The sequence below is a fragment of the Sinohyriopsis cumingii genome, chromosome 13 (assembly GCF_028554795.1).
Source record: "Sinohyriopsis cumingii isolate HCF-2022 chromosome 13, ASM2855479v2, whole genome shotgun sequence".
In the NCBI taxonomy this organism is placed as follows: Eukaryota; Metazoa; Mollusca; class Bivalvia; order Unionida; family Unionidae; genus Sinohyriopsis; species Sinohyriopsis cumingii.
This window is the reverse complement of record NC_142973.1, coordinates 66,820,831-66,834,465: the sequence shown is the minus strand read 5'-3', so window position 1 is coordinate 66,834,465 and position 13,635 is coordinate 66,820,831.

Here is a 13,635-nt window from a genome sequence, read left to right as displayed (position 1 = left end):
AGTTGTACTATACTCCATTTCCCAATACAGCCTCTTACTTTTTGTGAAAAATATATATAATATTCCGGAAATGGCTGCAGATATGCCTTTTGAGGAACAGTTCCTTGCATACATGCAAATATTCAAAATGTAAAAGCGTGCATACCTGCGATTTGTACAGTCACGGCTGCATTACTTATACATATTCACCCATTTTTTTATATACTTTATCCATCTATTATCTTCATCTTCTTTGTAAACTGTGGCTATACAGATGGACGGTAATCTCGCTCTTTGTATCCCGCCCGCCCTTTAAGGAGCCGTCTTTTTTACAGTAACAATACATCGTTTCCACCCGCTGAAATCATGTTTATTTCCAAGACCCCAAAAGGCCCCTGACTCACTTACCTATTCGTAATGATTGTTCAAGCAGTGTTTACTTTTCTTTGGTTCAAGGCAAACACCGCGAGTGACAAGGTAAGTAAATCACAAACCTAGCACGTGATATTATGGGGTGATAGACCTCACAGACAGCTTATTACGTCTTCTTGATAAAAGGACTGTTAAGATTTTTTATCGATTTGATTTCGATCAAAATTCGTAAAAACTCAAATAGAATAGATTTATGACAGATTTATGCATACATGCCTGTCTTTTAAAATATAGAATATATATGCCTGTGTTTTAAATAGGACAGATTTAAGACAGTTCTATCCGTACATGTCTGTTTCAAATATAATAGATTTATGATATAGGTCTATGTGTACATACATGTGTTTCATCTCTAAAGATAATTACTGAGTTGATATCTTTTATTCGAAATTTCAGCCGTCGACTAAAGAATGCAAGCCTTCATATTGTATTAATTTTCCTACCAAGGACGCTGAAAACAATGGACAACGGTATAGTTTGGTATAATGTTGTTTAAATCGAATTTATTGAGTAATCAATCAAATCTGATGGATTGATTTATGAATTAAGTGCATTCACAAGTTCGAGGTTAATCCTAGCAAACCTCGAATATATGTCAATAAACTGTCATTCGGACCATCTCGGTTATTTACGAAATATGGAGTAACCAAGGAGTTTCGAATGCATCGAATTTTTTTTATTTTTTTATTCGCACTTTTAATTCGATCTTACGGTCAGTCCAATCGTAGCATAAATAGCTGAGGTGGTCCGAATAGTTTGTTGCTTCTTTTTATGAAGAATTTTCCGGAGAACAAAACGTATCATTTATTTTTAATTACTGTGCCGACATATATACAAGACATACTTTTGACTCGCAGAAATAGCCGAGGACGTTCTGATTGGAACTGTGTGGTATTTAACGCCACATAACCACTTGCAAGGTTATATAGTGCAGTTCTGGGCAGTCGTGTCTTACCTAGAGACACACCTCGGCAGCCGACAAGACCTGGTCTTAGTTTGGAACTGGCACAATTCTAGTTTCGAGTCCAGCCGGTTACGCAATGAGAATCCGACATAGGCCGGAAGTGTAGTTTTAGAAAGTCAGAGTATAGTGGACAAGACACGAAGCAATGAATAAACTTTGCGTAAATGTGACCATTCAAAATCAGTAAGGTATTTAAATGGTTTATGGGGAAAGGTGTCTTTCATACGGTGGTTAAAGTTATGAGTGACTAAATGCGCAGACAGTATAGAAAACTTAGAAAGGAGTCATCGAGGGTTCAGATTGTGAATTGCGAGTGTTAGTTACCTTGTGTTAATTGGAAGTAAGGAAGGGTGTTATCATTAGCCCCCCCCCCCCCCTTTTTTTTTTCGACGTGCGGATACGATTCGAAATGGACCGGGGTCGGACACTAACAGTTTATTGTGGTATAACAGTTTATTGTGTCTGACAAATTGAGGGAAACTGTCGACTTCAATTATTCCATGAAACTCGGATCGGTCGTAAAATGTTTGTTTTTTTCCAGATAGTTTTTTGAAAAGGTAGTTTGCGATTAGATCGATACACATGTAATGGTTATTATCTAACACGAAAGTTGGAACGTGAAATAAGTTTTAAAAAATATCTAATGAACTCCTAATAATTATTTGTTACCCTTGTGACCTTGTCATGCAGCTGTGCAAGTCGGCAAGTGCACACATGTTGAAAACGTCCTTGATCGTGTTAGTTTTTAACCCTCTAGCGCTTTATTTTCCAATGACGCATACAAAATGAAGTCTGTTAAGAAGGTTTTATGAGACAGAATGTAACTAGTGTCCTCTGCAATCAATCGTTGGCTGATATAAAAAGATATAACAATGTTGTGTGAAATCAATATTTTTCGTCGAAAGTAGTAAACGCAAGAAAAAATAATTGTAGACGTGTGAAATAGGATATAAAGCGTGTACTTTAATGGAACTTGCAAATATCGCACCTATTTCTTGAGAGCGGTGTGATCATGTATCATGAGGTGGGGGGGGGGGGGCTACGAACCCAAAGTCATATTAGTGAAGGAAAAGGGTATGGAAATCACCATACCATCAATGATTGGTGAAAGTACAGACCCAAGCTGGAGCACTAAAGGGATAAAGAAACTATGGAGTTTTATGACTGAATAAAACAAAGAGCACCTCGATCAAATTATTTCAAAACTTGTGTATTATTCATAGTTAAATATATTTTAAACAATTACATAAGAAATGAGTGGACACGGGAAAACCCTATTTTTTTTTGGGGGGGGGGAGAATATTTAAATTTAGAAAAACGAGGAGACATCTCTAAGTTCTAACCAGAAAGACATCCTGGTTTGGGGATAAGAGGTGCCTACATAACACTGTAAATTCGTGTAAGATCTCTTGTTTATGCAGCAATGCATGAACGACGTGAAGTCTTTATACACCGATTTTGTTTTGTTACAAAAAGCAGAATTTTGTTAGACTTGTAATTTCCTTTGATGTTTGTAACTTTATACCAATATTTTGTAATATATATTAATAAAGTGTGAAACCATCTGATGAAGTGTGATCCCCCACTCCCTCGCGGTCCTACCCGTTTTGTTTCTTTGTATTTAACTCGCAGATCATGCATCTCATAAGCTTCATATTACGTGTCAACCAATCGCAACGAACCTTTAAATTTGTAACGTTAATCTGAGCTTTGACTGGTCGAGAGTGTGGACTCAAGCCCCAACGCAAAATCTTTTTTTTTTTTTTGTAATTGTATTCCTCATCCCGGGGAGGGGGGAAGGGGAGGATTAAAAAATATTATGATTCTCTGCACGCTGAAAAATCAGTGGAAAAGAAGCTTGATGTAAAATATGACTTCTTCTAAGAAACATATTTTGACCAAATTTGACTAATTGGACAAAAACATAGTGGAATTAACAGAGAACAAAGCGTTCCGGAATAATATTTTAGACCTTGGTTTTTGTACAAGCAATGCTGAGTTTTACGATGGCTGATAGCGGCTCACAGATTATAATGCAAAGAAACTATTTTTACGATTAAATGTAGCGACAAATAATACAAATAGCAGAAGCCTTAATTAACTTCTGCAGTAAAATGATGGACCTGTTTTGACCAACACTTACGAATCACTCGGATGCGGGAGGTCACGGTTTTGAACCACCAAATACTTACAAAAATGGTACTAACAGATGCACCACTTGGCGCTCAGCATTAAGAGGTTGGTGTTAGGACAGGTCGGCACTATAAACTGTGAGAGTGCAAACATCATAGCGATATGACTGAATTTTTTAAAAGCTACGTTAAAAATCCAAATCACACACACACACACACACACACACACACACACACACACACACATGCTACTTATTTTATATCTTTAAGTGAATAGGTGCCAGAAATAATGCAGTTTACATCATTACATGCTCTGTTCTTGTATTTTTAACTGTTTATACAATGTAAAGGACCAACCATCTAACTTTTGTGGGGAAGGGGGCATTGGATTTACTTTGTGGGGAAGGGGGGCATTGGATTTACTTTCAAACCAGAATTTTGTTAAAGCTGTTTGAGGGTAGGAATTTTGTTTTTCGAAAAATATTTTATTTCACTAGGAATCATATAAATAACTTTGTTGTTCAAACTATTTGGGTGCCAATTGGTTTTCTTCCAAACATTAGGGCCCCTTTATGAAATTAGACTGGGCTGCGGCATGATGTCGAAGTGCTAGGCATCACTATAAACTACCACACAGCAGACATCTTAGCGATATGACTGAAAAATGTTAAAGCTCTGTTAAAAATCAAAATCTCTCTCTCACACACACACACACACACGCACGCGCGCGTGCGCGCGCGAATCCCCAAACCCATCATATATACCACAAGTCGAATAGTCGCAAATCAGATGGACCGCTAGCTAGTCCAATTCTGGGGAAGGTGTGGACAGTTACGTGATTAAGCCTTTAAGCTCAGTTTGTCTAGCAGGACCCGTGCTGCCCTAATGATCAAATACACAGACAGTTTACCTAATCTAACACGATCATACATTCAATTTTAATAACCTTATTTTTTTTTTCTTCATCTAATCTGCATGAAATGTTATATATCCCCTCCATATATATTGGCTCTGTCAATGGACAAGGTGAATCTTGATATGAAAAATTACTTGCATACTAGTATAAATGATGCCAGTCAGGCAATGGGCAAAGATAATCTTGATATAAAAATTACTTGCATACTAGTATAAATGATGCCAGTCAGGCAATGGGCAAAGATAATCTTGATATAAAAATTACTTGCATACTAGTATAAATGATGCCAGTCAGGCAATGGGCAAAGATAATCTTGATATAAAAATTGCTTGCATACTAGTATAAATGATGCCAGACAGGCAATGGGCAAAGAGAATCTTGATATAAAAATTACTTGGAAACTGGTATAAATGATGCCAGAATGGAATCAAACTAAGGACACAGCATCAGTAATGGTCTTATCGTAAACTGTTGACCACTTTTAACTAAACATATAATACCATATTGTTTTTTCGGTTTGAACTAGAATTACAAAAAAGTATATACTGTTGATTGATAAATAAAATTTTCAGTCAACAAAATAGTTTCACTTTCTTCTCAATTTTTCATTAAAACTAGTACACAAAAAAAAGAAAGAAAATTAAATCAGTAAGTTTTTATTTTATTTTCAGATTTTAAAGACACTTGTGTAATCTTTATAAATAAATGAACAAATAAATGAACAAAGACTATGCGTGGTGTATGAATCGGGTACTGTAAGGTAAGGTTAAAGAGCCGGGAAGCCCAGGTGGCAAGACAAATTTTAATGCCTGAAAGCCCAGAAGGCACGATATATATATATATATATATATATATATATATATATATATATATATATATATATATATATATATATATATATATATATATATATGTGTGTGTGTGTGTGTGTGTGTGTGTGTGGTACCTGGAATCTCGGGTGGCAAGACAGATATTTGGTATCTGGAAGCGCTGGTGGCAAGAGAGAGATATTTGGTGCCTGGAAGCTCGGGTGACAATAAAGACATTTGGTGCCTGGAGGAACATGGAGCAAGACAGTGATATCTGATGAAGACAAGACAAAGATATTTGATGCCTGGAGGCCCATGTAGCAAGACAGAAATATTTGGTGCCTGGAAGCTCGGGTTTCAAGACAAATATACTTTAAGAGGCAGAAAAGATAGGATTAATTAAAATACCAAGTTGTCGATGTCAAGCTTATTAAAGATATCTGCATAGTAGTCGACATCATTTACAACTTATCACGGGCAGCAACCTATCACTAACAAGGTCAGACAAATGAAATTTACGTTCACAAGGACACTGTTTTTTTTACAAACAAAATAAAGTGGTCTGATAAACAGAGACACGTTAAACATGAACATTTTAAGGTGACTAAGATTGTCCTTCAATAGAGAGATAAGCCTGCGTGCTTAGGTCATGTGTCCTCACCATAGTACCAATCCATATACAACCATATAAAACTATTAATTGTCAAGGAGTGTGATGATTAGAACTGTTCATAATCAGTATGATGATAGTATGTCAAAAGTATATAAAAGGTTTGACGGTAAACGTGCCAAGTACTTGAATAATACTCGCAAGACTCACTAATCGTCTGTAAATTTAATTATAACGAAATTGATTTAATAACACACATCCATGACCAAAAAAAAAAAAAAATAATACCTATAATACCTATGCACAAATTTAACTGCGTCTATCAGTCTTAGAGACCGTGCATTTCCGACCAGTAATTATTAAGCATTACACTGGCCTATGAGGTTTGCCAAACAGTTCCGATCAGTAATTATTAAGCATTACACTGGACTATGAAATTTGTCAAACATTTCGATCAGTAAGTATTAAACATTACACTGGCCTATGAGGTATGCCAAACAGTTCCGATCAGTAATTATTAAGCATTACACTGGCCTATGAGGTTTGCCAAACAGTTCAGCATCCGGACAAGTATCCTGTTCCCGGGTATTGTAGTAACTTAACAAAACATGTTGCATTATGTCTAAGAAAAGATGCTCATCAAATAGTGCCCAGCAGGACTGTGTTAGTCGGACAGTTTAATTCCAGTCACGAACTCCAATAATAATACCTCATCGTCATTCTACATGTAAGAAAGTAACTAAGACCTATGAATATGGATATTTACATGAAGGAGGATCAAACTATTATTTTAGATGAATGATTAAAACGCCAATTGTTAGCCTTCTAAAATTTCATATAAAATGCATCATCATTGCAACAAAACCTTTCTATAAAAAGGGAGGAAATATTCTATCTAGCTGGATGCATTATCTCAAAATGAAAACTCTTATCGAGCGAGCAAGCGAGAGAGAGAGAGAGAGAGAGAGATAGAGAGAGAGAGAGAGAGAGAGAAGGGATAACAAATAAGCATAGTTACCCTGGGATGTGACCACATCAATATATAAATAAGATGTTTATGATTGACGGGCCAGAGGTTATTTGAAAATTCGTACACGTGTACTGGATATTAAGGTAATCTAGATAGAGTGTTGGAAGCACGGAAGCTAACAAAATATGTCAATATTTAAACACTGTTAATGGGGTCTAACCTATTTTGGTCAGCAGATGAATCAGGGTGGTATATTTATAAATTTACTCAGGGCAGGATTAAGTCAAGTGTCGGGGGGGGGGGGGCGAGGGAGGAGTTTTCAAAATGTCAAACGGGTCCTGACTTTCCTCGAAAGAACACCAAAGCAAAACTCTGTGTCTATTTACTCAAAGTGTGTATAATACCCAATAAACGTGTACAAGAATAAAACGATGACCACTTTTCAAGTGTGTACCTTTTCTTTTTAAGCTTGGTTTAGTTTGGAAACCTCCCTCCCCCGATTCGGCCCTGTTACAACTGCTGCTGCTCTTATATAGATACACACATAATACAACTCTTTGCATACATATATATGTAACGTCGCCCTCTTATAAAGAGGGGGGTTAATTGGGTTTGGTGCGTTATCCAGAGGATGTCCTCCCTCGATATTATAGCCCGGCGGGAGTGAAAGAAGAATGGAATTTCAACAGAGAACTGAGCGAGAAAACTGGGAAGAAATAAACAATACGAGCTCCCTTTGACAAGAAAATAACAAATTTAATGGGGACAAATTAAAACGGTAATTAAGATTCAAGTTAGATTATATAAGTAGAATTTAACAGGTGTGTTTAATTTGGATTTATTACATCATGATAACAAAAGGTGAAGAGAGCGCAATGTCCACGATTGATTGCATCACCTTCATTCACTTTGACCGTATATCAACGTCTCCTGGTTCATCCTACCTGAACTCTAGTTTCTCCCCATCATGAACTTCCTGGTCTCTTTATTCTGCCCTCGTCCTTCTTTCTTTCTTTTCCGTACTCCTGTCTTCGGACTGTCTCGTCCTTCTCTCCGAAAACTGTTCCTTAAAGGACAAATTTACCCCATAATACGGTATACCTATTATTTAAATGTACATGCAATCCCTTTAAAGTTATTCAGAGCCTGTGGCTATCCACACACCGAGTAAATTCTGACTTAGTACGGTAAGACACTGACCTAGCTTTCCAGCGGTAAGTCTTAAATTACCACGTGAACGACTACTAAGTATTACCGTATTAATTTACATATGCAACTACATGTTCGATTACTACTGCATAAAATTAAAAAGAAAAGTAACTCATGGCATTCCTTAACTACAAGATTATCCAAGCATCACAAAATCATATATAATTAGGTAATTATGAACATCTGGATTGCATGCAATCAATTATACCAATGAACTAATAACTGTATAATTAAAAAGGTTAATTGCACAACAATTCTATCATCAACACTTTCAATGAAATTGAATAAAATATATTGCATAATAACTCTAGCATCAACATATTTTCATGAAATTGAATAAAGCAAGTTGCATAACAACTATAACATCAACACATTTGCAGGAATTGAATAAACGATACATAATATGGAAACCTAGTCATAGCAAACACATTTGCATAAAACAAGCAATCAAATAATAGAATTTTATGTGAAGCTAAAATTGCGTACCTCGTCGCTGTATTTTCAGGACTTGCGCGTCCTAGCACTAAACATGTCTTTCCTTTTACACGACGACCAACTGGTCCTTTTTCTTGTTTCACGAGGAAAGCACTAATCTTCAGGCTTCCACGGAGTCGAAACAAAGTTTCCTCTTCTAGGAAGTTTCCAGACTAAAGAATTTACACTAGGGTCCTCACTTTAAAGTCAGATTGCTCAGAATTTTCGAGCAAAAGTATTAAGATTGAAATTTTCTCTTAATTGTATTCAAGTAATTTTTCATTAATTTATATAGAAAGTAATTTTCCACTAAAATATGTTGAGATTAATTTTATCTATTTATGTACTACAACTGTATACTATTTTAATAAAGATCGCTTAAGAATATTGTTCTGCGATCCCCTGTACTCGAAGAAGTGGTTGACCTTTCGCCAGTGTTACAGGCGCTTCAGAGGTGGGTAAAAGAAGGTAAGAGGTGAAAGATCAAATATATAGTGATAATAACATTGTTAAGACAGTCGGTAAAAATAAAAAATACAATGAAAAAAACATTGCCAGACATTTAGTAAAGTACAAGAATACAATGAGAAAAACTGCAAAATACTCAGTAAATTGCAAAAAATACAATGAAAAGTACATTGCAAAATATTTAGTAATTTCTTTTAAAAAATACAATGAAAAGAGCGTGGCACGACACTGAATAAAAATTGAAAGAACACAATGACCCAAAAGGTTTTAAAATATTTCAATACAATTCTACGTTATCTACTTCTACGACTAGTCCTGTCAGACGATTATCGCCCTAACAAGAGGATTCTAGACGGTTGCCGTCATATGCATTCTACGGATCAAGGGTAATTTCCTGTCTATGTACCTTAATAACTGGAAAGAAACAATAACATTTTTGTTATCTTACTGTGTGTTTGTTTTTCATGCAGGAGTGGTTTGAGAATACCTGAGTGCTAAATATGAGGGTAACGCGGACTTTCGGGGAAAGATACGTATTCTACGTTGATAAACAAGTTGGGGTGTATATGTGTTAGGACATGATTGAAAACGTTCCGTGCGGTGCTCGGTGCACCGGGGACACACACAATGTGGTCTCACTCGTTTGGCCAAATATTCCTCGAAATTATGGGCATCTCGGCATAACTTTTTGAATTTGTGATAAGGAATTTGTGGGTTCTGTAACAATGAAAGAGGTAAACGAGCGGCACGAATATATAATTCGGCCAGTTCATTGTAAGCATGGGTTAGAAGTTGATGGAAAAACCCTAAGAAACTCGGAATCGTAGCAGAAGAGGGTACAATACCCGTGAGTAATTGTGCTAATGTTTCTTCAGAGAATAAGAGGTAATCTGCAATATTGACAGCTTGAAATAAGGAATTAGGGTTATTGTATAATGTCGTGCCTTTGTCGAGCGATAAAAATAATTGTCTAGCTACAGTGATATCAATTTTATCCACACGGAGAAAAGATCCTCCGCACATCTGAAGCGCCTATAATACTGACGAAAGGTCAACCATTTGTTGGAATACAGGGGATCGCAGAGCAATACTCTTGTTCGTACCAAAAATGAATGTGATTGACTCATCCATCCTTCACCCGTTGCCTTCGCTGATTCTTTTCAAAAATATCTTGCTTTTGAAAATTGACTAATAACTGTCTCCCACCGCACGATCCCTTCGGGGATATATCCAGTGTTACAGTGCTAGTTTCGACAGAGACACAACATATATAATTTGTGACCTAATTATTTTCTTTATAGAGAAATCTATTAATACAAAAACATAGTTATCCAAAACGGAATTAGCAAGCGCGTTCTTTTTAAGTTATCACAAGTATTGTTTTATCGGTATTAAATAACCGTACGAAATTTTTTTCCGTCTTTATTCATAAGAACTAAAACATGGATATATAGGTGTGTATTTACGGTAAAATAGTGTACGGTGGTAAAGAAGGGTGTGTTTGAGGAGAACATTCTTAAATACTTTAATAAATAATTATGTCCTAATACTAATAACAACAAGCCCCCAACTCCTTGACTTCAGACCAAAATATTCAACGCCAGATTAAATCGCCAAAATAATGTAATCACACATTCCTTAATGCACTGCGACACTCGCCCATGAAAGCAAACAAAACATATAGCAGCCTTTACGAGCAACTCTACATTTATAAACTAAAGCATTTTTGCTTCGACAATGTATTTCATCAGCTGTTATTGAAGGTCATGGGAATATGATGCCAGCGCACAGATTTCGCTATAAATGGACATGATTTTGGCGTTGAAAGCTCGAAAGGTGTAGAAAGCAACAACAACGAATGCTAAAACAACAGGTGTCAGACACACGCTTCATGTTGAAAAAGGCAAGAGCCTGGTTTAATAAACAATATAGAGTAACAAAGTTCCCCAGGTCACTGCTATAACCCGCTCTGACACTCTGCCTAATTAATATTGCAATATGGGAATCAATAACCCTATATAATCCCAGATGGGGCTAGGTATTCTTGTACAGTGTGAAGAGGTTACCGAAAGAAAACTGCGAACTACCTAAAATCTAATGTTTTGCTGACGAAATCAGCTAAATTGACGACAGAAACATGGAAAATTGGAATGATGATGTAATGAATTATAGTGTAAATTGTTACCTAATCACTTACAAAGTTAACACAAAGTCCTTAGGGCTTTACTCAGTTTGTGAGTGATTAGGCACAACTTTACACTTCGATAAATACCCTACCATCATCATATAATCCTATATTAACATTGCTCAGCAGTTTTACATTGGGGTCTAGTTGGGGTCAAAAGGTGATTTAACATTACACATCCATGTTGAAAAATGTGCAAGGGTTTGTGTAGGCGGACATGTTGTGACATACTATCCAGCACTTGGTAATCTAACCCTATCATCCCCGATATCACAGGTTGGTTACACTTCATCCAGGGACCGCTGATCAAAAAGTGTTACCTTGAACTAAATTTGTAAGATACTGTAAGGATGCAAATTTATGTCGATCTATGAAGAACACATTAATGTGGGCCAGAGAACAATTAATTAGATTTATGGGGACATGTGCTTGTTCAATCGCTATACTGAAATGATTTCTAATGTCTGTGTCGGGGGAGGAAGTGATTCTTAATTATGCCTTTGTTTACTTAAGCGTTAGATGACTAGAAAAGGGAAGGTTAACTTCGATTTTATATCGGAACTGTCAGAAGATGCGTTTTTCCAGATCTGTTGTTTGGAATTCTATAAGTCATGCTGACCGCAATTTTCGCCTCTAGTTATAAAAGGCGGTAAATATATTTAATTCTGATTGGTTACGCTAAATAAGGGGCGTAGTTCCCACACGAAAATTCTTGGGGTTAAATTGCCCTCATCGAAAAAATCTAGTCAGTCTGCAATTTTCATGCAAGAGTGAAAATATGAGGGACTCCGGGAGTGAATTTGGAAGAAACTCTCTCGTAAAACATTGGTCAAAGGGACCGGATATCTGGAAAGTCAACGGACATAATTTTGGCGGTAGAAGTGAACAAAGCTTGAAAGCACTGAAGTATCCACTGACATATCCACGTACCTACTTATCCAAGTATCTACGTACTTAAGTATCCACCTACCCAAACAAAGCTTGGGGGTCAAAAAGAGGCGAGGCAGTAGGGATGTTGGTAAAGGGAAAAAAGCGAAAAGACCTTGAGGAACCACCATAGTGAAGTTGGAGTGGACCGGAATAAGCAGGTTATGAAGTTGTACAAGGCAAGTACTTCGATCGTTCACTATATTATATGATGAACTATTATATCATTTAAAACAGACCGGCTATTTATATAAATATATTTGCGTTTGAAATTCGGTGAAAGATTTATTCCAAAAAGAAGTGTATCTTCCTAATGTAATGTATTATCCCATTTGTTTATGTAACTGATTAAATTTTTTTGTTTTTCCGTGTACGGGGGCTCATGTCATTCTGTTCTATATATCTGCTCAGATTTCAATTTATTCCATCTATAATTTCACACTTTATTTTAATATTTACTCGATCCGGGCAACAATACCGAGGGCGATCACCCTCTAGATAACGATAGCCAAATAAAGCGGGCACCTTGTAAGAAGGTACAACCTTATAATTCCACATCACCAGTAGCAACCGCCACATATACCGGGTCTGCGCTTTATGCGGTTGGTTAATGAGACAGGAGCTGAGAGATAGGATTGGCCTAATATCGGTCCCTGCCCCTATGTTTTGGTCGATGATGCACCTTTTTTAAATGTAGTTTTATGGGAGGTTATGGTTTAATTAAATCATTGCCACCTTGTGTGGTTGGGTCGGATGGTTAAGGTTTTTAACCACATTATACCAGCTAATTATAATCGTATCATTCTTGCACCAGATGACGGGAGCAGGAATGGCCTCAGGAATTGGAGGTTCAAACTTGCATCTTGTGCTACACATGGTGCTGTTAGGATCAGTTAGATCAGCCACTACCAGGTCATTCTGTGGAGGCTAAACTGTGAGTGGTTTGTATGACAGGTTCCAAGACTCTCTCAGCATATTAGCAATAAGCGTGGCTAGGGGGATGGGACAACATATATGCTTTTCCCCCAGGGCTTTAATGTTTTTCGCTAATTTCTGGAAGTTGCTTGACGTGCTTAAGTTTCTTCGTAGCTGCTGACACTCACCGGAAGTCTTCAATGTGGTCACGAACTGCTTTCCTGTCCTATACTAGCTCACTCAGTCCCACTGCTACTGTTTGGTCATGCATATATATTTGCACCTGTTTCTTTAATGTATTGTAGGCGGGGGTGGTTGCATGGCTGAAGTCTACTTCGTCTCCGTTTGTCTTGCGGCAGTCAGCATTGTCGAAGCTCCCTGCTTTTCGCTCACAGATTGCGGCGCTTTTGCTGCCCGTGTTGGTTGTGGTGTGTGATAGAATGCAATCAATCAGTCATTCGTTAAACTCGCGAATGGCGAATCCGCCATTTACGACCGGTGAATGTCTGTACCGCAGACTTCTCAGTTTATCGTCGGGAGGGAAAAGAGTCGCGTTCGTCGTACGAAATGCCGTGGCTACTATTAGTTTCTAATTGTCCCGTGGATTCAAACAATTTCTAATTGTCATGTGGCTTCAAACTGAAT